This window comes from Rhinoderma darwinii (genome assembly GCF_050947455.1).
Source record: "Rhinoderma darwinii isolate aRhiDar2 chromosome 3 unlocalized genomic scaffold, aRhiDar2.hap1 SUPER_3_unloc_2, whole genome shotgun sequence".
NCBI lineage: Eukaryota > Metazoa > Chordata > Amphibia > Anura > Rhinodermatidae > Rhinoderma > Rhinoderma darwinii.
This window is the reverse complement of record NW_027461745.1, coordinates 1,634,003-1,661,356: the sequence shown is the minus strand read 5'-3', so window position 1 is coordinate 1,661,356 and position 27,354 is coordinate 1,634,003. Positions and strand designations below refer to the sequence as shown.

The 27,354-nt window shown below is 45.1% G+C and overlaps 1 protein-coding gene across 1 annotated transcript in view; it reads right to left on the bottom strand.

Moving 5' to 3' along the window:
* The window catches only part of LOC142683495 (N-acetyllactosaminide beta-1,3-N-acetylglucosaminyltransferase 3-like), a 105,709-nt gene extending 81,653 nt beyond the window's left edge, over positions 1-24,056 (bottom strand). The window contains exon 1 of the mRNA XM_075847367.1: positions 23,884-24,056. The gene's annotated coding sequence lies outside the window, so the exon portion shown is untranslated. The remainder of the gene's footprint in view (positions 1-23,883) is intronic.
* Between the last annotated feature and the right edge of the window lie 3,298 nt (positions 24,057-27,354).

Sequence of the window (27,354 nt, the reverse complement as noted above, 5' to 3'; positions counted from 1 at the left end):
GTCTTCAGGTAAAGAGGTCTTTCTTCAGGTAAAGAAGGGTGTCCTCAGGTAGAGAGAGGTGTTTCCAGGTAAAGAGGGGTGTCTTCATGTAAAGAGGGGTATTCAGGTAAAGAGGAGTGTCTTCAGGTAAAGAGGGGTGTTTTCAGGTAAAGAGGGTGTCTTCAGGTAGAGAGGGGTCTTCAGATAAAGAGGGGTGTCTTCAGGTAAAGAGGAGTGTCTTCAGGTAGAGAGGGTTTGTCTTCAGGTAGAGAGAGGTGTCTTCAGGTAAAGAGGGGTGTCTTCAGGTAAAGAGAGGTGTCTTTAGGTAAAGAGGTGTCTTCAGGTAATGAGGGCTGTCTTCAGGTAAAGAGGGGTGTCTTCAGGTAAAGAGGTGTCTTTAGATAGAGAGAGGTCTTTCCAGGTAAAGAGTGATGTTTTCAGGTAAAGAGGGGTGTCTTCAGGCAAAGAGGGGTATTCAGGTAAAGAGGGGTGTCTTCAGGTAAAGAGGGGTGTCTTCAAGTAAAGAGGGTGTCTTCAGGTAGAGAGGGGTCTTCAGGTAAATAGGGGTGTCTTCAGGTAAAGAGGGGTGTCTTCAGGTAAAGAGGGGTATTCAGGTAAAGAGGTGTCTTCAGGTAGAGAGAGGTGTTTCCAGGTAAAGAGGGGTGTCTTCATGTAAAGAGGGGTATTCAGGTAAAGAGGAGTGTCTTCAGGTAAAGAGGGGTATTCAGGTAAAGAGGTGTCTTCAGGTAGAGAGGGGTCTTCAGATAAAGAGGGGTGTCTTCAGGTAAAGAGGAGTGTCTTCAGGTAGAGAGGGTTTGTCTTCAGGTAGAGAGAGGTGTCTTCAGGTAAAGAGAGGTGTCTTCAGGTAAAGAGGGGTGTCTTCAGGTAAAGAGAGGTGTCTTCAGGTAAAGAGGGGTGTCTTCAGGTAAAGAGGGGTGTCTTCAGGTAAAGAGGGGTATTCAGGTAAAGAGGGGTGTCTTCAGGTAAAGAGGGTGTCTTCAAGTAAAGAGGGTGTCTTCAGGTAGAGAGGGGTCTTCAGGTAAAGAGGGGTGTCTTCAGGTAAAGAGGGGTGTCTAGGTAAAGAGGGTGTCTTCAGGTAAAGAGGGGTATTCAGGTAAAGAGAGGTGTCTTCAGGTAAAGAGGGGTGTCTTCAGGTAAAGAGGGGTATTCAGGTAAAGAGGGGTGTCTTTATGTAAAGAGGTGTCTTCAAGTAAAGAGGGGTATTCAGGTAAAGAGGGGTATTCAGGTAAAGAGAGGTGTCTTCAGGTAAAGAGGGGTATTCAGGTAAAGAGAGGTGTCTTCAGCTAAAGAGGGGTATTCAGGTTTTAGAGTGGTGTATTCAGGTAAAGAGGGGTATTCAGGTAAAGAGAGGTGTCTTCAGCTAAAGAGGGGTATTCAGGTTTTAGAAAGGTGTCTTCAGGTAAAGAGGGGTGTCTTCAGGTAAAGAGGGGTATCTTCAGTTAAAGAGGGGTGTCTTCAGGTAAAGAGGGGTCTTCAGGTATAGAGGGGTGTCTTCAGGTAAAGAGGAGTGTCTTCAGGTAGAGAGGGTTTGTATTCAGGTAGAAAGAGGTGTCTTCAGGTAAAGAGAGGTGTCTTCAGGTAAAGAGGTGTCTTCAGGTAAAGATTGGTGTCTTTATGTAAAGAGGTGTCTTCAAGTAAAGAGGGGTATTCAGGTAAAGAGGGGTATTCAGGTAAAGAGAGGTGTCTTCAGGTAAAGAGGGGTATTCAGGTAAAGAGAGGTGTCTTCAGCTAAAGAGGGGTATTCAGGTTTTAGAGAGGTGTCTTCAGGTAAAGAGGGGTGTCTTCAGGTAAAGAGGGGTATCTTCAGTTAAAGAGGGGTGTCTTCAGGTAAACAGGGGTCTTCAGGTAAAGAGGGGTCTTCAGGTAAAGAGGGGTGTCTTCAGGTAAAGAGGGGTGTCTTCAGGCAAAGAGGGGTATTCAGGTAAAGAGGGGTGTCTTCAGGTAAAGAGGGGTGTCTTCAAGTAAAGAGGGTGTCTTCAGGTAGAGAGGGGTCTTCAGGTAAAGAAGGGTGTCTTCAGGTAAAGAGAGGTGTCTTCAGGTAAAGAGAAGTATTCAGGTAAAGAGGTGTCTTCAGGTAGAGAGAGGTGTTTCCAGGTAAAGAGGGGTGTCTTCATGTAAAGAAGGGTATTCAGGTAAAGAGAGGTGTCTTCAGGTAAAGAGGGTGTCTTCAGGTAAAAAGGGATATTCAGGTAAAGAGGGGTGTCTTTATGTAAAGAGGTGTCTTCAAGTAAAGAGGGGTATTCAGGTAAAGAGGGGTATTCAGGTAAAGAGAGGTGTCTTCAGGTAAAGAGAGGTATTCAGGTAAAGAGAGGTGTCTTCAGCTAAAGAGGGGTATTCAGGTTTTAGAGAGGTATCTTCAGGTAAAGAGGGGTGTCTTCAGGTAAAGAGGGGTATCGTCAGTTAAAGAGGGGTGTCTTCAGGTAAGCAGGGGTCTTCAGGTAAAGAGGGGTCTTCAGGTAAAGAGGTCTTTGTTCAGGTAAAGAGGGGTATCTTCAGTTAAAGAGGGGTGTCTTCAGGTAAAGAGGGGTGTCTTCGGGGTAAAGAGGGGTATCTTCAGTTAAAGAGGGGTGTCTTCAGGTAAAGAGGGGTATTTTCAGTTAAAGAGGGGTGTCTTCAGGTAAATAGGGGTGTAGTTAGGTAAAGAGGGATGTCTTCAGGTAGAGAGGGGTCTTCAGATAGAGAGGTGTGTTTTCAGGTAGAGAGGGGTATTTTCAGTTAAAGAGGGGTGTCTTCAGGTAAAGAGGGGTGTCTAGGTAAAGAGGGGTGTCTTCAGGTAAAGAGGGGTATTCAGGTAAAGAGGGGTGTCTTCAGGTAAAGAGGGGAGTCTTCAGGTAAAGAGGGGTATTCAGGTAAAGAGGGGTGTCTTTATGTAAAGAGGTGTCTTCAAGTAAAGAGGGGTATTAAGGTAAAGAGGGGTATTCAGGTAAAGAGAGGTGTCTTCAGTTAAAGAGGGGTATTCAGGTAAAGAGAGGTGTCTTCAGGTAAAGAGGGGTATTCAGGTAAAGAGAGGTGTCTTCAGCTAAAGAGAGACATTCAGGTTTTAGAGAGGTGTCTTCAGGTAAAGAGGGGTGTCTTCAGGTAAAGAGGGGTATCTTCAGTTAAAGAGGGGTGTCTTCAGATAAACAGGGGTCTTCAGGTAAAGAGTGGTCTTCAGGTAAAGAGGGGTGTCTTCAGGAAAAGAAGGGTGTCTTCGGGGTAAAGAGGGGTATCTTCAGTTAAAGAGGGGTGTCTTCAGGTAAAGAGGGGTGTCTTCGGGGTAAAGAGGGGTATCTTCAGTTAAAGAGGGGTATCTTCAGGTAAAGAGGGGTATTTTCATTTAAAGAGGGGTGTCTTCAGGTAAACAGGGGTGTATTCAGGTAAAGAGGGATGTCTTCAGGTAGAGAGGGGTCTTCAGGTAGAGAGGTGTGTTTTCAGGTAGAGAGGGGTATTTTCAGTTAAAGAGGGGTGTCTTCAGGTAAAGAGGGGTGTCTAGGTAAAGATGGGTGTCTTCAGGTAAAGAGGGGTATTCAGGTAAAGAGAGGTGTCTTCAGGTAAAGAGGGGTATTCAGGTAAAGAGAGGTGTCTTTAGCTAAAGAGGGGTATTCAGGTTTTAGAAAGGTGTCTTCAGGTAAAGAGGGGTGTCTTCAGGTAAAGAGGGGTATCTTCAGTTAAAGAGGGGTGTCTTCAGGTAAACAGGGGTCTTCAGGTAAAGAGGGGTCTTCAGGTAAAGAGGGGTGTCTTCAGGTAAAGAGGAGTGTCTTCAGGTAGAGAGGGTTTGTATTCAGGTAGAGAGAGGTGTCTTCAGGTAAAGAGAGGTGTCTTCAGGTAAAGAGGTGTCTTCAGGTAAAGAGGGGTGTCTTTATGTAAAGAGGTGTCTTCAAGTAAAGAGGGGTATTCAGGTAAAGAGGGGTATTCAGGTAAAGAGAGGTGTCTTCAGGTAAAGAGGGGTATTCAGGTAAAGAGAGGTGTCTTCAGGTAAAGAGGGGTGTCTTCAGCTAAAGAGGGGTATTCAGGTTTTAGAGAGGTGTCTTCAGGTAAAGAGGGGTGTCTTCAGGTAAAGAGAGGTGTCTTCAGGTAAAGAGTGGTATTCAGGTAAATAGAGGTGTCTTCATCTAAAGAGGGGTATTCAGGTTTTAGAGAGGAGTCTTCAGGTAAAGAGGGGTGTCTTCAGGTAAAGAGGGGTATCTTCAGTTAAAGAGGTGTGTAAAGGTTCAGATAGCACCAGATACGTGGAAGGGTGAGGTTTTGCACGGATAGGGGCCCAACCCAAACATAAATATAAAAGAGTATCCGGCACACCAATATAAAAAAAAAAAAAAAAAAAAAAAAAAAAAAATATTTTTTATTTTGTTTCTAATGCCAGTGGCAGAGTGCGACGTTTCGGTCTAGGTGACCTTCATCAGGCACTGAGCCGTGCTGGGCAACTGAATTGACGAGCGCTAGTGGCGCTGATAGCGGCTGGCCGCTGTATCATGGCGCCATGATACAGCGGCCAGCCGCTATCAGCACCACTAGCGCTCGTCAATTCAGTTGCCCAGCACGGCTCAGTGCCTGATGAAGGTCACCTAGACCGAAACGTCGCACTCTGCCACTGGCATTAGAAACAAAATAAAAAATATTTTTTTATTTTTTTTATTTTTTTTCTATATTGGTGTGCCGGATACTCTTTTATATTCAGTTAAAGAGGGGTGTCTTCAGGTAAACAGGGGTCTTCAGGTAAAGAGGGGTCTTCAGGTAAAGAGGGGTGTCTTCAGGTAAAGAGGAGTGTCTTCAGGTAGAGAGGGTTTGTATTCAGGTAGAGAGAGGTGTCTTCAGGTAAAGAGAGGTGTCTTCAGGTAAAGAGGTGTCTTCAGGTAAAGAGGGGTGTCTTTATGTAAAGAGGTGTCTTCAAGTAAAGAGGGGTGTCTTCAGGTAAAGAGGGGTATGTTCAGTTAAAGAGGGGTGTCTTCAGGTAAACAGGGGTCTTCAGGTAAAGAGGGGTCTTCAGGTAAAGAGGGGTGTCTTCAGGTAAAGAGGGGTGTCTTCAGGCAAAGAGGGGTATTCAGGTAAAGAGGGGTGTCTTCAAGTAAAGAGGGTGTCTTCAGGTAGAGAGGGGTCTTCAGGTAAAGAGGGGTGTCTTCAGGTAAAGAGAGGTGTCTTCAGGTAAAGAGGGGTATTCAGGTAAAGAGAGGTGTCTTCATCTAAAGAGGGGTATTCAGGATTTAGAGAGGTGTCTTCAGGTAAAGAGGGGTGTCTTCAGGTAAAGAGGGGTATCTTCAGTTAAAGAGGGGTGTCTTCAGGTAAACAGGGGTCTTCAGGTAAAGAGGGGTCTTCAGGTAAAGAGGGGTGTCTTCATGTAAAGAGGAGTGTCTTCAGGTAGAGAGGGTTTGTATTCAGGTAGAGAGAGGTGTCTTCAGGTAAAGAGAGGTGTCTTCAGGTAAAGAGGTGTCTTCAGGTAAAGAGGGGTGTCTTTATGTAAAGAGGTGTCTTCAAGTAAAGAGGGATATTCAGGTAAAGAGGGGTATTCAGGTAAAGAGAGGTGTCTTCAGGTAAAGAGGGGTATTCAGGTAAAGAGAGGTGTCTTCAGCTAAAGAGGGGTATTCAGGTTTTAGAGAGGTGTCTTCAGGTAAAGAGGGGTGTCTTCAGGTAAAGAGGGGTATCTTCAGTTAAAGAGGGGTGTCTTCAGGTAAACAGGGGTCTTCAGGTAAAGAGGGGTCTTCAGGTAAAGAGGGGTGTCTTCAGGTAAAGAGGGGTGTCTTCAGGCAAAGAGGGGTATTCAGGTAAAGAGGGGTGTCTTCAGGTAAAGAGGGGTGTCTTCAAGTAAAGAGGGTGTCTTCAGGTAGAGAGGAGTCTTCAGGTAAAGAGGGGTGTCTTCAGGTAAAGAGAGGTGTCTTCAGGTAAAGAGGGGTATTCAGGTAAAGAGGTGTCTTCAGGTAGAGAGAGGTGTTTCCAGGTAAAGAGGGGTGTCTTCATGTAAAGAAGGGTATTCAGGTAAAGAGAGGTGTCTTCAGGTAAAGAGGGTGTCTTCAGGTAAAGAGGGGTATTCAGGTAAAGAGGGGTGTCTTTATGTAAAGAGGTTTCTTCAAGTAAAGAGGGGTATTCAGGTAAAGAGGGGTATTCAGGTAAAGAGAGGTGTCTTCAGGTAAAGAGAGGTATTCAGGTAAAGAGAGGTGTCTTCAGCTAAAGAGGGGTATTCAGGTTTTAGAGAGGTATCTTCAGGTAAAGAGGGGTGTCTTCAGGTAAAGAGGGGTATCGTCAGTTAAAGAGGGGTGTCTTCAGGTAAGCAGGGGAATTCAGGTAAAGAGGTCTTTGTTCAGGTAAAGAGGGGTATCTTCAGTTAAAGAGGGGTGTCTTCAGGTAAAGAGGGGTGTCTTCGGGGTAAAGAGGGGTATCTTCAGTTAAAGAGGGGTGTCTTCAGGTAAAGAGGGGTATTTTCAGTTAAAGAGGGGTGTCTTCAGGTAAACAGGGGTGTATTTAGGTAAAGAGGGATGTCTTCAGGTAGAGAGGGGTCTTCAGGTAGAGAGGTGTGTTTTCAGGTAAAGAGGGGTGTCTAGGTAAAGAGGGTGTCTTCAGGTAAAGAGGGGTGTCTTCAGGTAAAGAGGGTATTCAGGTAAAGAGGGGTGTCTTTATGTAAAGAGGCGTCTTCAAGTAAAGAGGGGTATTCAGGTAAAGAGGGGTATTCAGGTAAAGAGAGGTGTCTTCAGTTAAAGAGGGGTATTCAGGTAAAGAGAGGTGTCTTTAGGTAAAGAGGGGTATTCAGGTAAAGAGAGGTGTCTTCAGCTAAAGAGGGACATTCAGGTTTTAGAGAGGTGTCTTCAGGTAAAGAGGGGTGTCTTCAGGTAAAGAGGGGTATCTTCAGTTAAAGAGGGGTGTCTTCAGGTAAACAGGGGTCTTCAGGTAAAGAGGGGTCTTCAGGTAAAGAGGGGTGTCTTCAGGTAAAGAGGGGTGTCTTCAGGTAAACAGGGGTCTTCAGGTAAACAGGGGTCTTCAGGTAAAGAGGGGTGTCTTCAGGTAAAGAAGGGTGTCTTCGGGGTAAAGAGGGGTATCTTCCGTTAAAGAGGGGTGTCTTCAGGTAAAGAGGGGTGTCTTCGGGGTAAAGAGGGGTATCTTCAGTTAAAGAGGGGTATCTTCAGGTAAAGAGGGGTATTTTCATTTAAAGAGGGGTGTCTTCAGGTAAACAGGGGTGTATTCAGGTAAAGAGGGATGTCTTCAGGTAGAGTGTGTTTTCAGGTAGAGAGGGGTATTTTCAGGTAGAGAGGGGTATTTTCAGTTAAAGAGGGGTGTCTTCAGGTAAAGAGGGGTGTCTAGGTAAAGAGGGGTGTCTTCAGGTAAAGAGGGGTATTCAGGTAAAGAGAGGTGTCTTCAGGTAAAGAGGGGTATTCAGGTAAAGAGAGGTGTCTTCAGCTAAAGAGAGGTATTCAGGTTTTAGAAAGGTGTCTTCAGGTAAAGAGGGGTGTCTTCAGGTAAAGAGGGGTATCTTCAGTTAAAGAGGGGTGTCTTCAGGTAAACAGGGGTCTTCAGGTAAAGAGGGGTCTTCAGGTAAAGAGGGGTGTCTTCAGGTAAAGAGGAGTGTCTTCAGGTAGAGAGGGTTTGTCTTCAGGTAGAGAGAGGTGTCTTCAGGTAAAGAGAGGTGTCTTCAGGTAAAGAGGGGTGTCTTCAGGTAAAGAGAGGTGTCTTCAGGTAAAGAGGGGTGTCTTCAGGTAAAGAGGGGTATTCAGGTAAAGAGGGGTGTCTTCAGGTAAAGAGGGTGTCTTCAAGTAAAGAGGGTGTCTTCAGGTAGAGAGGGGTCTTCAGGTAAAGAGGGGTGTCTTCAGGTAAAGAGGGGTGTCTTCAGGTAAAGACGGGTGTCTAGGTAAAGAGGGTGTCTTCAGGTAAAGAGGGGTATTCAGGTAAAGAGAGGTGTCTTCAGGTAAAGAGGAGTGTCTTCAGGTAAAGAGGGGTATTCAGGTAAAGAGAGGTGTCTTCAGGTAAAGAGGGGTGTCTTCAGGTAAAGAGGGGTATTCAGGTAAAGAGGGGTGTCTTTATGTAAAGAGGTGTCTTCAAGTAAAGAGGGGTATTCAGGTAAAGAGGTGTCTTCAGGTAGAGAGAGGTGTGTTCAGGTAAAGAGTGGTGTCTTCATGTAAAGAGGGGTATTCAGGTATAGAGGAGTGTCTTCAGGTAAAGAGGGGTGTATTCAGGCAAAGAGGGTGTCTTCAGGTAGAGAGGGGTCTTCAGGTAAAGAGGGGTGTCTTCAGGTAAAGAGGATTGTCTTCAGGTAGAGAGGGTTTGTATTCAGGTAGAGAGAGGTGTCTTCAGGTAAAGAGGGGTGTCTTCAGGTAAAGAGGTGTCTTTAGATAGAGAGAGGTCTTTCCAGGTAAATAGGGATGTTTTCAGGTAAAGAGGGGTGTCTTCAGGCAAAGAGGGGTATTCAGGTAAAGAGGGGTGTCTTCAGGAAAAGAGGGGTGTCTTCAGGTAAAGAGGGTATTCAGGTAAAGAGGGGTGTCTTTATGTAAAGAGGTGTCTTCAAGTAAAGAGGGGTATTCAGGTAAAGAGGGGTATTCAGGTAAAGAGAGGTGTCTTCAGGTAAAGAGGGGTATTCAGGTAAAGAGAGGTGTCTTCAGCTAAAGAGGGGTATTCAGGTTTTAGAGAGGTGTCTTCAGGTAAAGAGGGGTGTCTTAAGGTAAAGAGGGGTATCTTCAGTTAAAGAGGGGTGTCTTCAGGTAAACAGGGGTCTTCAGGTAAAGAGGGGTCTTCAGGTAAAGAGGGTTGTCTTCTGGTAAAGAGGGGTGTCTTCAGGTAAACAGTGGTCTTCAGGTAAACAGGGGTCTTCAGGTAAAGAGGGGTGTCTTCAGGTAAAGAAGGGTGTCTTTGGGGTAAAGAGGGGTATCTTCAGTTAAAGAGGGGTGTCTTCAGGTAAAGAGGGGTGTCTTCGGGGTAAAGAGGGGTATCTTCAGTTAAAGAGGGGTGTCTTCAGGTAAAGAGGGGTATTTTCAGTTAAAGAGGGGTGTCTTCAGGTAAACAGGGGTGTATTCAGGTAAAGAGGGATGTCTCCAGGTAGAGAGGGGTCTTCAGGTAGAGAGGTGTGTTTTCAGGTAGAGAGGGGTATTTTCAGTTAAAGAGGGGTGTCTTCAGGTAAAGAGGGGTATTCAGGTAAAGAGGGGTGTCTTTATGTAAAGAGGTGTCTTCAAGTAAAGAGGGGTATTCAGGTAAAGAGGGGTATTCAGGTAAAGAGAGGTGTCTTCAGGTAAAGAGGGGTATTCAGGTAAAGAGAGGTGTCTTCAGCTAAAGAGGGGTATTCAGGTTTTAGAAAGGTGTCTTCAGGTAAAGAGGGGTGTCTTCAGGTAAAGAGGGGTATCTTCAGTTAAAGAGGGGTGTCTTCAGGTAAACAGGGGTCTTCAGGTAAAGAGGGGTCTTCAGGTAAAGAGGTCTTTCTTCAGGTAAAGAGGGGTGTCTTCAGGTAAACAGGGGTCTTCAGGTAAACAGGGGTCTTCAGGTAAAGAGGGGTGTCTTCAGGTAAAGAGAGGTGTCTTCAGGTAAAGAGGGGTGTCTTCAGGTAAAGAGGGGTGGCTTCAGGTAAAGAGGGGTATTCAGGTAAAGAGGGGTGTCTTCATGTAAAAAGGGTGTCTTCAAGTAAAGAGGGTTTCTTCAGGTAGAGAGGGGTCTTCAGGTAAAGAGGGGTGTCTTCAGGTAAAGAGGGGTGTCTTCAGGTAAAGAGGGGTGTCTAGGTAAAGAGGGTGTCTTCAGGTAAAGAGGGGTATTCAGGTAAAGAGAGGTGTCTTCAGGTAAAGAGGGGTGTCTTCAGGTAAAGAGGGGTATTCAGGTAAAGAGGAGTGTCTTTATGTAAAGAGGTGTCTTCAGGTAAAGAGGGGTATTCAGGTAAAGAGAGGTGTCTTCAGGTAAAGAGGGGTGTCTTCAGGTAAAGAGGAGTGTCTTCAGGTAGAGAGGGTTTGTATTCAGGTAGAGAGAGGTGTCTTCAGGTAAAGAGAGGTGTCTTCAGGTAAAGAGGTGTCTTCAGGTAAAGAGGGGTGTCTTTATGTAAAGAGGTGTCTTCAAGTAAAGAGGGGTATTCAGGTAAAGAGGGGTATTCAGGTAAAGAGAGGTGTCTTCAGGTAAAGAGGGGTATTCAGGTAAAGAGAGGTGTCTTCAGCTAAAGAGGGGTATTCAGGTTTTAGAGAGGTGTCTTCAGGTAAAGAGGGGTGTCTTCAGGTAAACAGGGGTCTTCAGGTAAAGAGGGGTCTTCAGGTAAAGAGGTCTTTCTTCAGGTAAAGAAGGGTGTCTTCAGGTAAACAGGGGTCTTCAGGTAAACAGGGCTCTTCAGGTAAAGAGGGGTGTCTTCAGGTAAAGAAGGGTGTCTTCGGGGTAAAGAGGGGTATCTTCAGTTAAAGAGGGGTGTCTTCAGGTAAAGAGGGGTGTCTTCAGGTAAACAGGGGTCTTCAGGTAAAGAGGTCTTTCTTCAGGTAAAGAAGGGTGTCTTCAGGTAAACAGGGGTCTTCAGGTAAACAGGGCTCTTCAGGTAAAGAGGGGTGTCTTCAGGTAAAGAAGGGTGTCTTCGGGCTAAAGAGGGGTATTCAGGTTTTAGAGAGGTGTCTTCAGGTAAAGAGGGGTGTCTTCAGGTAAACAGGGGTCTTCAGGTAAAGAGGGGTCTTCAGGTAAAGAGGTCTTTCTTCAGGTAAAGAAGGGTGTCTTCAGGTAAACAGGGGTCTTCAGGTAAACAGGGCTCTTCAGGTAAAGAGGGGTGCCTTCAGGTAAAGAAGGGTGTCTTCGGGGTAAAGAGGGGTATCTTCAGTTAAAGAGGGGTGTCTTCAGGTAAAGAGGGGTATTTTCAGTTAAAGAGGGGTGTCTTCAGGTAAACAGGGGTGTATTTAGGTAAAGAGGGATGTCTTCAGGTAGAGAGGGGTCTTAAGGTAGAGAGGTGTGTTTTCAGGTAGAGAGGGGTATTTTCAGTTAAAGAGGGGTGTCTTCAGGTAAAGAGGGGTGTCTAGGTAAAGAGGGGTGTCTTCAGGTAAAGAGGGGTATTCAGGTAAAGAGAGGTGTCTTCAGGTAAAGAGGGGTGTCTTCAGGTAAAGAGGGGTATTCAGGTAAAGAGGGGTGTCTTTATGTAAAGAGGTGTCTTCAAGTAAAGAGGGGTATTCAGGTAAAGAGGGGTATTCAGGTAAAGAGAGGTGTCTTCAGGTAAAGAGGGGTATTCAGGTAAAGAGAGGTGTCTTCAGGTAAAGAGGGGTATTCAGGTAAAGAGAGGTGTCTTCAGCTAAAGAGGGATATTCAGGTTTTAGAGAGGTGTCTTCAGGTAAAGAGGGGTGTCTTCAGGTAAAGAGGGGTATCTTCAGTTAAAGAGGGGTGTCTTCAGGTAAACAGGGGTCTTCAGGTAAAGAGGGGTCTTCAGGTAAAGAGGGGTGTCTTCAGGTAAAGAGGGGTGTCTTCAGGTAAACAGGGGTCTTCAGGTAAAGAGGGGTGTCTTCAGGTAAAGAAGGGTGTCTTCGGGGTAAAGAGGGGTATCTTCAGTTAAAGAGGGGTGTCTTCAGGTAAAGAGGGGTATCTTCGGGGTAAAGAGGGGTATCTTCAGTTAAAGAGGGGTGTCTTCAGGTAAAGAGGGGTATTTTCAGTTAAAGAGGGGTGTCTTCAGGTAAACAGGGGTGTATTCAGGTAAAGAGGGGTGTCTTCAGGTAAAGAGGGGTATTCAGGTAAAGAGGGGTGTCTTCAGGTAAAGAGGGGTATTCAGGTAAAGAGAGGTGTGTTTTCAGGTAGAGAGGGGTATTTTCAGTTAAAGAGGGGTGTCTTCAGGTAAAGAGGGGTATTCAGGTAAAGAGGGGTGTCTTTATGTAAAGAGGTGTCTTCAAGTAAAGAGGGGTATTCAGGTAAAGAGGGGTATTCAGGTAAAGAGAGGTGTCTTCAGGTAAAGAGGGGTATTCAGGTAAAGAGAGGTGTCTTCAGCTAAAGAGGGGTATTCAGGTTTTAGAAAGGTGTCTTCAGGTAAAGAGGGGTGTCTTCAGGTAAAGAGGGGTATCTTCAGTTAAAGAGGGGTGTCTTCAGGTAAACAGGGGTCTTCAGGTAAAGAGGGGTCTTCAGGTAAAGAGGGGTGTATTCAGGTAAAGAGGAGTGTCTTCAGGTAGAGAGGGTTTGTCTTCAGGTAGAGAGAGGTGTCTTCAGGTAAAGAGAGGTGTCTTCAGGTAAAGAGGGGTGTCTTCAGGTAAAGAGAGGTGTCTTCAGGTAAAGAGGGGTGTCTTCAGGTAAAGAGGGATGTCTTCAGGTAAAGAGGGGTATTCAGGTAAAGAGGGGTGTCTTCAGGTAAAGAGGGTGTCTTCAAGTAAAGAGGGTGTCTTCAGGTAGAGAGGGGTCTTCAGGTAAAGAGGGGTGTCTTCAGGTAAAGAGGGGTGTCTTCAGGTAAAGAGGGGTATTCAGGTAAAGAGGTGTCTTCAGGTAGAGAGAGGTGTTTCCAGGTAAAGAGGGGTGTCTTCATGTAAAGAAGGGTATTCAGGTAAAGAGAGGTGTCTTCAGGTAAAGAGGGTGTCTTCAGGTAAAGAGGGGTATTCAGGTAAAGAGGGGTGTCTTTATGTAAAGAGGTGTCTTCAAGTAAAGAGGGGTATTCAGGTAAAGAGGGGTATTCAGGTAAAGAGAGGTGTCTTCAGGTAAAGAGGGGTATTCAGGTAAAGAGAGGTGTATTCAGCTAAAGAGGGGTATTCAGGTTTTAGAGAGGTGTCTTCAGGTAAAGAGGGGTGTCTTCAGGTAAAGAGGGGTATCTTCAGTTAAAGAGGGGTGTCTTCAGGTAAACAGGGGTCTTCAGGTAAAGAGGGGTCTTCAGGTAAAGAGGTCTTTCTTCAGGTAAACAGGGGTGTATTTAGGTAAAGAGGGATGTCTTCAGGTAGAGAGGGGTCTTAAGGTAGAGAGGTGTGTTTTCAGGTAGAGAGGGGTATTTTCAGTTAAAGAGGGGTGTCTTCAGGTAAAGAGGGGTGTCTAGGTAAAGAGGGGTGTCTTCAGGTAAAGAGGGGTGTCTTTATGTAAAGAGGTGTCTTCAAGTAAAGAGGGGTATTCAGGTAAAGAGGGGTATTCAGGTAAAGAGAGGTGTCTTCAGGTAAAGAGGGGTATTCAGGTAAAGAGAGGTGTCTTCAGGTAAAGAGGGGTATTCAGGTAAAGAGAGGTGTCTTCAGCTAAAGAGGGATATTCAGGTTTTAGAGAGGTGTCTTCAGGTAAAGAGGGGTGTCTTCAGGTAAAGAGGGGTATCTTCAGTTAAAGAGGGGTGTCTTCAGGTAAACAGGGGTCTTCAGGTAAAGAGGGGTCTTCAGGTAAAGAGGGGTGTCTTCAGGTAAAGAGGGGTGTCTTCAGGTAAACAGGGGTCTTCAGGTAAACAGGGGTCTTCAGGTAAAGAGGGGTGTCTTCAGGTAAAGAAGGGTGTCTTCGGGGTAAAGAGGGGTATCTTCAGTTAAAGAGGGGTGTCTTCAGGTAAAGAGGGCTATCTTCGGGATAAAGATTGGTATCTTCAGTTAAAGAGGGGTGTCTTCAGGTAAAGAGGGGTATTTTCAGTTAAAGAGGGGTGTCTTCAGGTAAACAGGGGTGTATTCAGGTAAAGAGGGTTGTCTTCAGGTAGAGAGGTGTGTTTTCAGGTAGAGAGGGGTATTTTCAGTTAAAGAGGGGTGTCTTCAGGTAAAGAGGGGTGTCTAGGTAAAGAGGGGTGTCTTCAGGTAAAGAGGGGTATTCAGGTAAAGAGAGGTGTCTTCAGGTAAAGAGGGTTGTCTTCAGGTAAAGAAGGTTATTCAGGTAAAGAGGGGTGTCTTTATGTAAAGAGGTGTCTTTAAGTAAAGAGGGGTATTCAGGTAAAGAGGGGTATTCAGGTAAAGAGAGGTGTCTTCAGGTAAAGAGGGGTATTCAGGTAAAGAGAGGTGTCTTCAGCTAAAGAGGGGTATTCAGGTTTTAGAAAGGTGTCTTCAGGTAAAGAGGGGTGTCTTCAGGTAAAGAGGGGTGTCTTCAGGTAAACAGGGGTCTTCAGGTAAAGAGGGGTCTTCAGGTAAAGAGGGGTGTCTTCAGGTAAACAGGGGTGTCTTCAGGTAAATAGGGGTCTTCAGGTAAAGAGGGGTGTCTTCAGGTAAAGAAGGGTGTCTTCGGGGTAAAGAGGTGTATCTTCAGTTAAAGAGGGGTGTCTTCAGGTAAAGAGGGGTGTCTTCGGGGTAAAGAGGGGTATCTTCAGTTAAAGAGGGGTGTCTTCAGGTAAAGAGGGGTATTTTCAGTTAAAGAGGGGTGTCTTCAGGTAAACAGGGGTGTATTCAGGTAAAGAGGGATGTCTTCAGGTAGAGAGGGGTCTTCAGGTAGAGAGGTGTGTTTTCAGGTAGAGAGGTGTATTCAGGTAGAGAGGTGTCTTTAGGTAGAGAGGGGTCTTCAGGTAGAGAGGGGTCTTCAGGTAAAGAGGGTTGTCTTCAGGTAAAGAGGGGTCTTCAGGTAAAGAGGGGACTTCAGGTAAAGAGGGGTCTTCAGGTAAAGAGAAGGGTCTTCAGGTAGAGAGCGGTCTTCAGGTAAAGAGGGGTCTTCAGGACGCTGAAACTCTTTCACACAAAGGAGCAAAGGCCAAAATGCATTAGCGTCAGGCTAACGTGCCTTACATTGGGCAACGCCTCACACAGGGGTCCAGACATTTACTCCCACCTAGAGTTACTGCCATACAACAACTCAAATCCCACTAAACAGATGAGAACATTTCTGAGGATGGTGGGAAACTACAGACGCTGGATCCAGTGTATCCATGACTCCATTATCACAGGACGGAGCGCATTACACCGACACGACTGACACGTTGGGAGTCATCACTCTCACAGTCACATCATTCTACGTCCGTGTTCACATTTGAGCTACTTTGCTTCCTTATAGTTTGTCTCAGAGAGTGGAAGGGGGGGGGGGGATTTTGATTCTGACACGGATCATGACTGTCCTGAACATACGGAGACAGTGACCCCCGAGCGGACATGAGACAGGACCCAGATCGTGCGTTTTATGTAGTTGGGAGTTGTCATAGATAAACAGGATGGAAGGACAAGGGATGCACCGAGAACACGAGGGTCTATGTTGTCATAGTGAAAGTAGCGCCAAAATAATTGCCGTCGGCATTAGCTGAGGCGTTGCGTAGTTTAACCCATGGAGGTAAGATTGCAATGCAAAGATTGGTTTTTACTTACTGGTGTGCCCCGGGTTTCACAGCCGTTGCGGTAAAGAAGTCTTGTCTCACTTGCCTTCAATAGAACCCTGGAGGTGCAGCAAAAGCCCCTCAGGTTCTGCTCTATGCTATGAATATAACAACCACCACACACACAACTTATCACCCGGAAGATAGGGGTAAGGTGAAAGCTATAATCCAGCCTTTAACCCCTTAAAGACACGGCCATTTTCAGGTTTTTAATTTTCGTTCTTTCCTCCCCGCCTTCCAAAAAACATTTTTATCTCATTTTTTTGGAGAGCTAAGGTGATCAAAAAACAGCAATTGCGTGTTTTATAATTTTTTATTTTTACGGCGATTACCGAGCGGGTTAATCAGCGCTATGTTGTGATAGTTCAGACTTTTACGGACACACGATACCAGGTATGTTAACTTTTATTTTTTTTAACATTGATTTGGGGGAAAAAAGTTTTTTTTTCGGAAATAATACTTATAATACTTTTTTTTTAAACATAATCAAAAACTTTATTTAACAGTTTTTTTAGTCCCCCTAGGAGACTCGAACCGACGATCGTTGGATCGCTTGCATGATATACTGCAATATTAATGTATTGCAGTATATCGTGATACGGACAGAGGCACAGCTTCAAAGGAGTACAAAGATGGCGGCCTTGGGGGGCTTTACTAGGCTCCCTGGCTGCCATTACAACCACTGTAAACGGCTGATCGCACCGCGGGGGTGGGGCACGATGGCATGTTTCAGGGGGCGTCCCCCTGATTCTAACAATTTAAATGCTGCGGTCACGATTAACCGCGGCATTTAAGGTGTTAAACGGGCGGAATCAAAGCGTACTTTGATTCCGCCCGCTGGAGTGAGGTGTCGGCTGTGTAACACAGCCGCCACCTGCCGAGTATGGAGCGCGCTCAGCCCGTGAGCGCGCCCCATACTTCCCCTTGGCGACTGCAATGTAATAATACACGGCATGTCGCCGGGGGGTAAAACAAAAACTGGAGAAATGCTTCCGGGACTGGTATGAAGTGGCTGAGGCTTCACCTCTTGTCCTTGTCATTGAGTGTGAGATACTATCTGGAAAACTTGACAATCTTCCACTTTCACCCTCAGACACAAACCCGACGGTGCAACACACTAAACACAGACTACGTCTCAGGATTACAGAAGATTCATCACCACGTTACACCGCATCAACCGGGGACAAAGACTGACTGAAAGGAGGAGTCGGCTGACTGAAAGGAGGAGCCGTCTGACTGAATGGAGGAGCTGACTGAAAGAAGGAGCCGACTGACTGAAAGGAGGAGCCGTCTGACTGAATGGAGGAGCCGGCTGACTCAATGGAGGAGCCGGCTGACTGAATGGAGGAGCCGACTGACTGAAAGGAGGAGCCGGCTGACTGAAAGGAGGAGCCGACTGACTAAAAGGAGGAGCCAACTGACTGAAAGGAGGAGCTGACTGAAAGGAGGAGCCGACTGACTGAAAGGAGGAGCCGATTGACTGAAAGGAGGAGCCGGCTCACTGAAAGGAGGAGCCGACTGCCTGAAAGGAGGAGCCGACTGACTAAAAGGAGGAGCCGACTGACTGAAAGGAGGAGCCGGCTGACTGAAAAGAGGAGTCGGCTGACTGAAAGGAGGAGCTGACTGACTAAAAGGAGGAGCCGACTGACTGAAAGGAAGAGCCGGCTGACTGAAAGGAGGAACCGACTGCCTGAAAGGAGGAGATGACTGACTATAAGGAGGAGCCGACTGACTGTAAGGAAGAGATGACTGACTATAAGGAGGAGCCAACTGACTGAAAGGAGGAGATGACTGACTATAAGGCTGGATTTACACGAGCGTTGCGTTTTTGCGCGCACAAACAACACAGCGTTTTGAGCGCGCAAAAAACATTTGACAGCTGCGTGTGTCATCCGTGTCTGATGCGCGGCTGCGTGATTTTCGCGCAGCCGGCATCATAGAGATGAGGCTTGTCGACGCCCGTCACTGTCCAAGGTGCTGAAAGAGCTAAATCTTTCAGCACCCTCGACAGTGAAAGCCGAACACAACAGCGAAAAACCTGTAAAAAAAAAGATAAAGTTCCTACTTACCGAGAACTTCCCGGCCGTTGCCTTGGTGACGCGTCCTTGGTGACGCGCCTCTCTTGACATCGGGCCCCACCTCCCTGGATGACGCGGCAGTCCAAGTGACCGCTGCAGCCTGTGATTGGCTGCAGCCTGTGCTTGGCCTGTGATTGGCTGGAGCTGTCACTTGAACTGAAGTGTCATCCCGGGAGGTCGGACTGCAGGAAGGAGACAGGAGTAATCGGTAAGTTAGAACTTCGGTTTTTTTTACAGGTTCATGTATTTTGGGATCGCAAGTCACTGTCCATGGTGCTGAAACAGTTTAACTCTTTCAGCACCATGCACAGTGAATGTCTCCCGACGGAAATTTTTTTGCCGGGTTCGGCCAAAACGAGTTTGGCCGAACCCGGTGAAGTTAGCTTCGGTTGTCGGGGTTCGCTAATCGCAAAGACACTCCGTTTGGATGTTCTGAAACAGAAAAGCACGCGGTGCTTTTCTGTTTACATTCATCCTTTTGACAGCTGTTGCGCAAACACGCAGTTCGCACGGAAGTGCTTCCGTGCGACATGCGTGGTTTTCACGCACCCATTGACTTCAATGGGTGCGTGATGCGTTGAAAACGCTGAATCAACGGACATGTCGTGAGTTTTTTGCAACGGAGCAACGCTGCGCAAAAAACGCTGCCATGTCTGCACGGCCCCATTGACTAATATAGCTACGGGCAACGCACGTGAAAATCACGCGCGTTGCACGCGCGTAGTTTACGTTTGTCTGAATAAGCCCTAAGGAGGAGCCGACTGACTGAAAGGAAGAGATGACTAACTATAAGGAGGAGCCGACTGACTGAAAGGAGGAGATGACTGACTATAAGGAGGAGCCGACTGACTGAAAGGAGGAGATGACTGACTATAAGGAGGAGCCGACTGACTGAAAGGAGGAGCCGACTCACTGAAAGGAGGAGCCAGCTCACTGAAAGGAGGAGCCGACTGACTGAAAGGAGGAGCCGGCTGACTGAAAAGAGGAGTCGGCTGACTGAAAGGAGGAGCTGACTGACTAAAAGGAGGAGCCGACTGACTGAAAGGAAGAGCCGGCTGACTGAAAGGAGGAACCGACTGCCTGAAAGGAGGAGATGACTGACTATAAGGAGGAGCCGACTGACTGTAAGGAAGAGATGACTGACTATAAGGAGGAGCCAACTGACTGAAAGGAGGAGATGACTGACTATAAGGAGGAGCCGACTGACTGAAAGGAAGAGATGACTGACTATAAGGAGGAGCCGACTGACTGAAAGGAGGAGATGACTGACTATAAGGAGGAGCCGACTGACTGAAAGGAGGAGGTAACTGACTATAAGGAGGAGCCGACTGACTGAAAGGAGGAGCCGACTGACTGAAAGGAGGAGCCGGCTCACTGAAAGGAGGAGCCGACTGACTGAAAGGAGGAGCCGACTGACTGAAAGGAGGAGCCGGCTGACTGAAAGGAGGAGCCGACTGACTGAATGGAGGAGCCGACTGACTAAAAAGAGGAGCCGACTGACTGAAAGGAGGAGCCGGCTGACTGAAAAGAGGAGTCGGCTGACTGAAAAGAGGAGCTGACTGACTAAAAGGAGGAGCCGACTGACTGAAAGGAGGAGTCGGCTGACTGAAAGGAGGAGCCGGCTGACTTAAAGGAGGAGCCGGCTGACTGAAAGGAGGAACCGACTGCCTGAAAGTGTAACGTCCGTGGTCGCTGACCACGAACTCCTTCCATCCAGTCGACGCCCTTCTCTCAAGAGATGTCTGCACATACGGTCGTCCTGCTCCACTATGACCACCAGGGTGCGCTCACGAGCTCAGTCCAGACTTAAGAAGCATGTTGGTGATTTGAGCTAATTGCTCCAGAGCACCCTGGGCTATAAGAAGGTTCCAGCCCCATCCTCCCACGCCTGAGCCTTGTTGTTGTATCCCTAGTCTGTCTTGCAAATGGCCCCCTAGTGTTTCCTGCTCCCAGTGTTTTCCTGTTCCTGTTCCTGTATCCTGTATCTAGTGTCGTGCTTGCTGTAGCCGTGCTGTTCTGTATTCTACGCCTGACCTGCCTCTCCACACCTGACGTCCACCTGCTGCCAAGTTCCTGCCTAGCCTGCCTCGCTACTATCTGAGCTGCCACAGGTACCCTATACGAACTATAAACATTTACCTGCGTCCTGTTTGCCAGCTGCCATACCGCCAAGACGGTACGGCCCAGTGGGTCCACAAACCAGTCGTGACAGAAAGGAGGAGCCGGCTGACTGAAAGGAAGAGCCAACTGACTGAAAGGAGGGGCCGACTGACTAAAAGGAGAAGCCGGCTGACTGAAAAGAGGAGATGACTGACTAAAAGGAGGAACCAACTGACTAAAAGGAGGAGCCGGCTGACTAAAAGGAGTAGCCAACTGACTAAAAGGAGGAGCCGACTGACTGAAAGGAGGAGCCGGCTGACTGAAAGGAGGAGCCGGCTGACTGAAAGGAAGAACCGACTGACTAAAAGGAGAAGCCGGCTGACTAAAAGGAGGAACCGTCTGACTTAAAGGAGGAGCCGGCTAACTGAAAGGAGGAGATGACTGACTAAAAGGAGGAACCGACTGACTAAAAGGATGAGCCGGCTGACTAAAAGGAGTAGCCAACTGACTAAAAGGAGGAGACGACTGACTGAAAGGAGGAGCCGGCTGACTGAAAGGAGGAGCCGACTGACTAAAAGGAGGAGCCGACTGATTAAAAGGAGGAGCCGACTGACTGAAAGGTGGAGCCGACTGACTGAAAGGAGGAGCCGGCTGACTGAAAGGAGGAGCCGACTGACTAAAAGGAGAAACCGACTGACTAAAAGGAGAAGTCGGCTGACTAAAAGGAGGAACCGTCTGACTTAAAGGAGGAGCCGGCCGACTGAATGGAGGAGCTGACTGACTAAAAGGAGGAGCCGACTGACTGAAAGGAGGAGCCAGCTCACTGAAAGGAGGAGCCGACTGACTGAAAGGAGGAGCCGGCTGACTGAAAGGAGGAGCCGACTGACTAAAAGGAGGAGCCGACTGACTGAAAGGAGGAGTCGGCTGACTGAAAGGAGGAGCCGGCTGACTTAAAGGAGGAGCCGGCTGACTGAAAGGAGGAGCCGACTGCCTGAAAGGAGGAGCCGGCTGACTGCAAGAAAGAGCCAACTGACTGAAAGGAGGAGCCGACTGACTAAAAGGAGGAGCCGGCTGACTAAAAGGAGGAGCCAACTGACTAAAAGGAGGAACCGACTGACTAAAAGGAGAAGCCGACTGACTAAAAGGAGGAGCCGACTGACTAAAAGGAGGAGCCAACTGACGTCCTTGACACCAGTCATCCAGATCTACATTCTTCTCCCTTTTTCAATCTTTTGTGTTTCTTTCTCCTTCCGGCATATGTGTTGGATGACACGGCGGATGCTGAAATTTCAGCGGTTCTAAATAGTCAATCAACTCCAGGAGGTGCGACCTGCGTGGTTTTCACGCACCCATTGACTTCAATGGGTGCGTGATGCGCGAAAAACGGGGAAATATAGAACATGTCGTGAGTTTTACGCAGCGCACTCACGCTGCGCAAAACTCACGGACTGTCTGCACTGCCCCATAGCCTAATATAGGTGCGTACGACAACCGTGAAAAGCACACACGTATATTACGTATATTACGCTCGTCTAAATGGTGCCTAAGGGAAGTACAACTGAGGGTCTCCGAACATGTAAGAGATATAAAAAATGGAGATGAAAGGAGCCCCTGGCGAAGCATTTCAAGGAATGTCATGGACAATCGCCAGACGGCTTAACGTTTATGGCTATATATCAGCTTCCCGGGGATAACAGGGGTGGTAACCGTGATTGGCCGCTCCTCCAAACGTCAGTATGTATGCCCGTCAGTATGTATGCCTGTCAGTATGTATGCCCGTCAGTATGTATGCCTGTCAGTATGTATGCCCGTCAGTATGTATGCCTGTCAGTATGTATGCCCGTCAGTATGTATGCCTATCAGTATGTATACCCGTCAGTATGTATACCCGTCAGTATGTATGCCCGTCAGTATGTATACCCGTCAGTATGTATGCCTGTCAGTATGTATGCCCGTCAGTATGTATGCCTGTCAGAATGTATGCCCATCAGTATGTATACCTGTCAGTATGTATGCCCATCAGTATATATGCCTGTCAGTATGTATGCCTGTCAGTATGTATGCCCATCGGTATGTATACCCGTCAGTATGTATACCCGTCAGTATGTATGCCTGTCAGTATGTATGCCCATCAGTATGTATGCCCGTCAGTATGTATGCCCATCAGTATGTATACCAGTCAGTATGTATGCCTGTCAGTATGTATGGCCATCAGTATGTATACCCGTCAGTATGTATACCCGTCAGTATGTATGCCTGTCAGTATGTATGCCCGTCAGTATGTATGCCCGTCAGTATGTATGCCCGTCAGTATTTATGCCTGTCAGTATGTATACCCGTCAGTATGTATGCCCGTCAGTATGTACGACCGTCAGTATGTATACCCGTCAGTATATATGCCTGTCAGTATGTATGCCTGTCAGTTTGTATGCCCGTCAGTATATATGCCTGTCAGTATGTATGCCCATCAGTATGTATGCCTGCCAATATGTATGCCCGTCAGTATGTATGCCCGCCAATATGTATGCCCGTCAGTATGTATGCCCGTCAGTATGTATGCCCGCCAATGTGTATGCCCGCCAATGTGTATGCCCGTCAGTATGTATGCCTGTCAATATGTATGCCCATCAGTATGTATGCCCGTCAGTATGTATACCCGTCAGTATGTATGCCCATCAGTATGTATGCCTGTCAGTATGTATGCCCGTCAGTGTGTATGCCTGTCAGTATGTATACCCGTCAGTGTGTATGCCTGTCAGTATGTATGCCCACCAGTATGTATACCCGTCAGTATGTATGCCCGTCAGTATGTATACCCGTCAGTATGTATGCCCGTCAGTATGTATGCCCGTCAGTATGTATACCCGTCAGTATGTATGCCCGTCAGTATGTATGCCCGTCAGTATGTATACCCGTCAGTATGTATGCCCGTCAGTATGTATACCCGTCAGTATGTATGCCCGTCAGTATGTATGCCTGTCAGTATGTATACCCGTCAGTATGTATGCCCGTCAGTATGTATGCCTGCCAATATATATGCCCGTCAGTATGTATACCCGTCAGTATGTATGCCCGCCAATATGTATGCCCGTCAGTATGTATGCCCGTCAGTATGTATGCCTGCCAGTATGTATGCCCGCCAATATGTATACCTGTCAGTATGTATGCCCGTCAGTATGTATGCCCGTCAGTATGTATGCCCGCCAATATGTATGCCCGTCAGTATGTATGCCCGGCAGTATGTATACCCGTCAGTATGTATGCCCGTCAGTATGTATACCCGCCAATGTGTATGCCCGTCAGTGTGTATGCCTGTCAGTATGTATACCCGTCAGTATGTATGCCCGTCAGTATGTATGCCCGTCAGTATGTATGCCCGCCAGTATGTATGCCTGTCAGTATGTATACCCGTCAGTATGTATGCCCGTCAGTATGTATGGCCGCCAGTATGTATGCCTGTCAGTATGTATGCCCGTCAGTATGTATGCCCGTCAGTATGTATGCCTGTCAGTATGTATACCCATCAGTATGTATGCCCATCAGTATGTATGCCCGCCAATATGTATGCCCGTCAGTATGTATGCCCGTCAGTATGTATGCCCGCCAATATGTATGCCCATCAGTATGTATGCCCGCAAATATGTATGCCCGTCAGTATGTATGCCCAACAGTATGTATGCCTGTCAGTATGTATGCCCATCAGTTTGTATGCCCATCAGTTTGTATGCCCGTCAGTATGTATGCCCGTCAGTATGTATGCCCGCCAATATGTATGCCCGTCAGTATGTATGCCCGTCAGTATGTATACCCGTCAGTATGTATGCCCGTCAGTATGTATGCCCGCCAATGTGTATGCCCGTCAGTATGTATGCCCGTCAATATGTATGCCCGTCAGTATGTATGCCCGTCAGTATGTATGCCCGCCAATGTGTATGCCCGTCAGTGTGTATGCCTGTCAGTATGTATACCCGTCAGTGTGTATGCCTGTCAGTATGTAAGCCCGCCAGTATGTATGCCTGTCAGTATGTATTCCCGTCAGTATGTATACCCGTCAGTATGTGTGCCCGTCAGTATGTATGCCCGTCAGTATGTATACCCGTCAGTATGCATGCCCATCAGTATGTATGCCCATCAGTATGTATACCCGTCAGTATGTATGCCTGTCAGTATGTATGCCTGTCAGTATGTATGCCCGTCAGTATGTATGCCCGTCAGCATGTATGCCCGTCAGTATGTATGCCCGTCAGTATGTATGCCCGTCAGTATGTATACCCGTCAGTATGTATGCCCGTCAGCATGTATACCCGTCAGCATGTATGCCCGTCAGTATGTATACCCGTCAGTATGTATACCCGTCAGTATGTATGCCCGTCAGTATGTATGCACGTCAGTATGTATACCCGTCAGTATGTATACCCGTCAGTATGTATGCCCGTCAGTATGAAAGTCTGTATTGCTTTTTTTGGGGGAGGGGAAATTTAATGAAATCTTTGCCCCGGGTGTAAGAAGTGCTGACTTTACCCCCTGGTCGGTGCGGCCCCCGGTTTGGATGGCCTTGTCTTCTGGCTCTACAGTATATGCAGCGCTGAGGATGTAACTCACCCGTCACTGGCACCTGTGACGCCCCTCCAGCTCTGCTATGTCTCATCATTGGCCGGTCCCGGGGTTGGACGAGGTGTTTCGGTTGTGCCCAGTCCACACGGCTGATACCTGTCGTCCCCTCCTCAGGTTCCGGTGTCACCTGCTCTGAATCCACGACTTGTAGGAGATGTCACTCTGTTGACACTCAGAAATCCACTGGTTTACTGTGACAGTTGGAGAAGAGTTTAGTTTCTGAATTCCATGACAGTGAAGGTGTTGTCATAAGACAGAACGCCTGGGGCTGTCATGAAGCCAGCTGCTTCAATAAAGGCTGCTCCACCTGTGGTTGTGCTGGACAAGGGGACGTGTGTGATATCACTTTGGTTACAACAAATACACAAAACGCGTTTGTGTTCACTGGCGACAACATGTTAACCCTTTGCTTTACAAGTTCCCTGTCCAGGAAAGGTCCTAAAGGTAAAAGAAAACTGAGGTCAAAATTAAATCCCCCCCACATCATCTGTGTATGAGCCCCCAACCCCCACCCCCCCCCCCCACACTTAAAAAATGATTGTCCCCCCTGTGGTCGTTGTTACCGTCTGCTCTCTACATTGCAGACATTCATGACAACTATTTTCCCATGCCTGCTAATAGGTGTCAGTCTCCGCCTCTTCTGGGTTTTTTTCCTTTCACCTACACCGGTCGCAGTTAGAGGGAGAGTCACAAGTGTTTCTAAGTGGCCTCTAGGGGGCAGTAAAGAAAATGTGGCTATGTTAGACGTGATGACCGTTTCCTACTTTGGGCACCGGCGTTCTTAGGCAGTGCAGGAGTCCTTGTCAGCTCAGATTGTGGAACTTTTTAAGGAAAGAGGGGGAGGGGTAGTGGTCAGACTGGTGGCGTAGCAGCAGATGGGATGGGAGGGTATAGATTCTATAGTTGCCTGCGTCTACGTGTATCTGGAGCGTGGAGCGCTGACCTTCATGTTTATTCTTCATGGTTGGTCGGGAGAGGGTTAACAGAAAGCTGCACAAGCAGGAAATTAATTCCCACCATAAACATAGAAAATAAAGGTGACGCATGTGACATCATCCTATAAAGCCGAGTCTACCGCAGCACTTAACCCTTTACACCCCATGGAGTGTCATCGATTTTGTAGGGAGCGGTGTCAGGTCCCTTTAAGTAATTTATCTGTACGATGTCCTAGTCCGGGTGGAGCCATTGATCCCACTAAATGCCCCCTCAAGTGATTACTGAGCAAAAGATGTGAAGAGCGCCCCCTAGTGAAAGATTATTACTGAAGCGTCACTTGTCTCTCACCGGGACTTCATTTATAGGGATCAGGGAAGTCCATGCAGATCGATGTAGTGGGGGCTGCAAAAAAAGGACGTCGTCTGCTCTGCAAAACATTAACACTGAAGGGTTCCAATATAAAAATGGTCTGCTTTTCTTACAACAACAGTTATTATATTATATTACATTATCTGACATTATTATATTATATTATATTACATTATATTATCTGACATTATTATATTATATTATATTATCTGACATTATTATATTATATTACATTATCTGACATTATTATATTATATTACATTATCTGACATTATTATATTACATTATATTATCTGACATTATTATATTATATTATATTATCTGACATTATTATATTATATTACATTATCTGACATTATTATATTATATTACATTATATTATCTGACATTATTATATTATATTACATTATATGACATTATTATATTATATTATATTATATTATCTGACATTATTATATTATATTATATTACATTATCTGACATTATTATATTACATTATATTATCTGACATTATTATATTATATTATATTATCTGACATTATTATATTATATTACATTATCTGACATTATTATATTATATTACATTATATTATCTGACATTATTATATTATATTATATTATCTGACATTATTATATTATATTACATTATATGACATTATTATATTATATTATATTATCTGACATTATTATATTATATTATATTACATTATCTGACATTATTATATTATATTACATTATCTGACATTATTATATTATATTACATTATCTGACATTATTATATTATATTACATTATCTGACATTATTATATTATATTATATTATCTGACATTATTATATTATATTACATTATCTGACATTATTATATTACATTATCTGACATTATTATATTATATTATATTATCTGACATTATTATATTATATTATATTACATTATCTGACATTATTATATTATATTACATTATATTATCTGACACTATTATATTACATTATATTATCTGACATTATTATATTATATTATATTATCTGACATTATTATATTATATTATATTATCTGACATTATTATATTACATTATCTGACATTATTATATTATATTACATTATCTGACATTATTATATTATATTACATTATCTGACATTATTATATTATATTATATTATATTATCTGGCATTATTATATTATATTACATTATATTATATTATCTGACATTATTATATTATATTACATTATCTGACATTATTATATTATATTACATTATCTGACATTATTATATTATATTACATTATATGACATTATTATATTATATTACATTATCTGACATTATTATATTATATTATATTATCTGACATTATTATATTATATTATCTGACATTATTATATTATATTACATTATCTGACATTATTATATTATATTACATTATCTGACATTATTATCCTAAGCCATGAATAAGGACGGAGATACCGTCCGAAACGCGTAGGCTACCTACCACTACTCCTTTCTTCATTGCTAGATATCATATACGCCATCGAATACCCTATTTTTTAATAAGAATAATTAAAACTTGGAAAAAGATTCCTTTTATTTCCACGAACGCTGGATCCAACCATCCTTTCCTTCAAAGTAAACTTTTTTCGTGAGCCACCACGAGGATCCGAGCACCAGGATTATCCATTACAAAAACAAACAACTTTTACAAGGTGAGCTGGAGAAATTCTCCCTACATTATTATATTATATTACATTATCTGACATTATTATATTATATTACATTATCTGACATTATTATATTACATTATATTATCTGACATTATTATATTATATTACATTATATTATCTGACACTATTATATTATATTATATTATCTGACATTATTATATTATATTACATTATCTGACATTATTATATTATATTACATTATATTATCTGACACTATTATATTACATTATATTATCTGACATTATTATATTATATTATATTATCTGACATTATTATATTATATTACATTATCTGACATTATTATATTATATTACATTATCTGACATTATTATATTACATTATATTATCTGACATTATTATATTATATTACATTATATTATCTGACACTATTATATTATATTATATTATCTGACATTATTATATTATATTACATTATCTG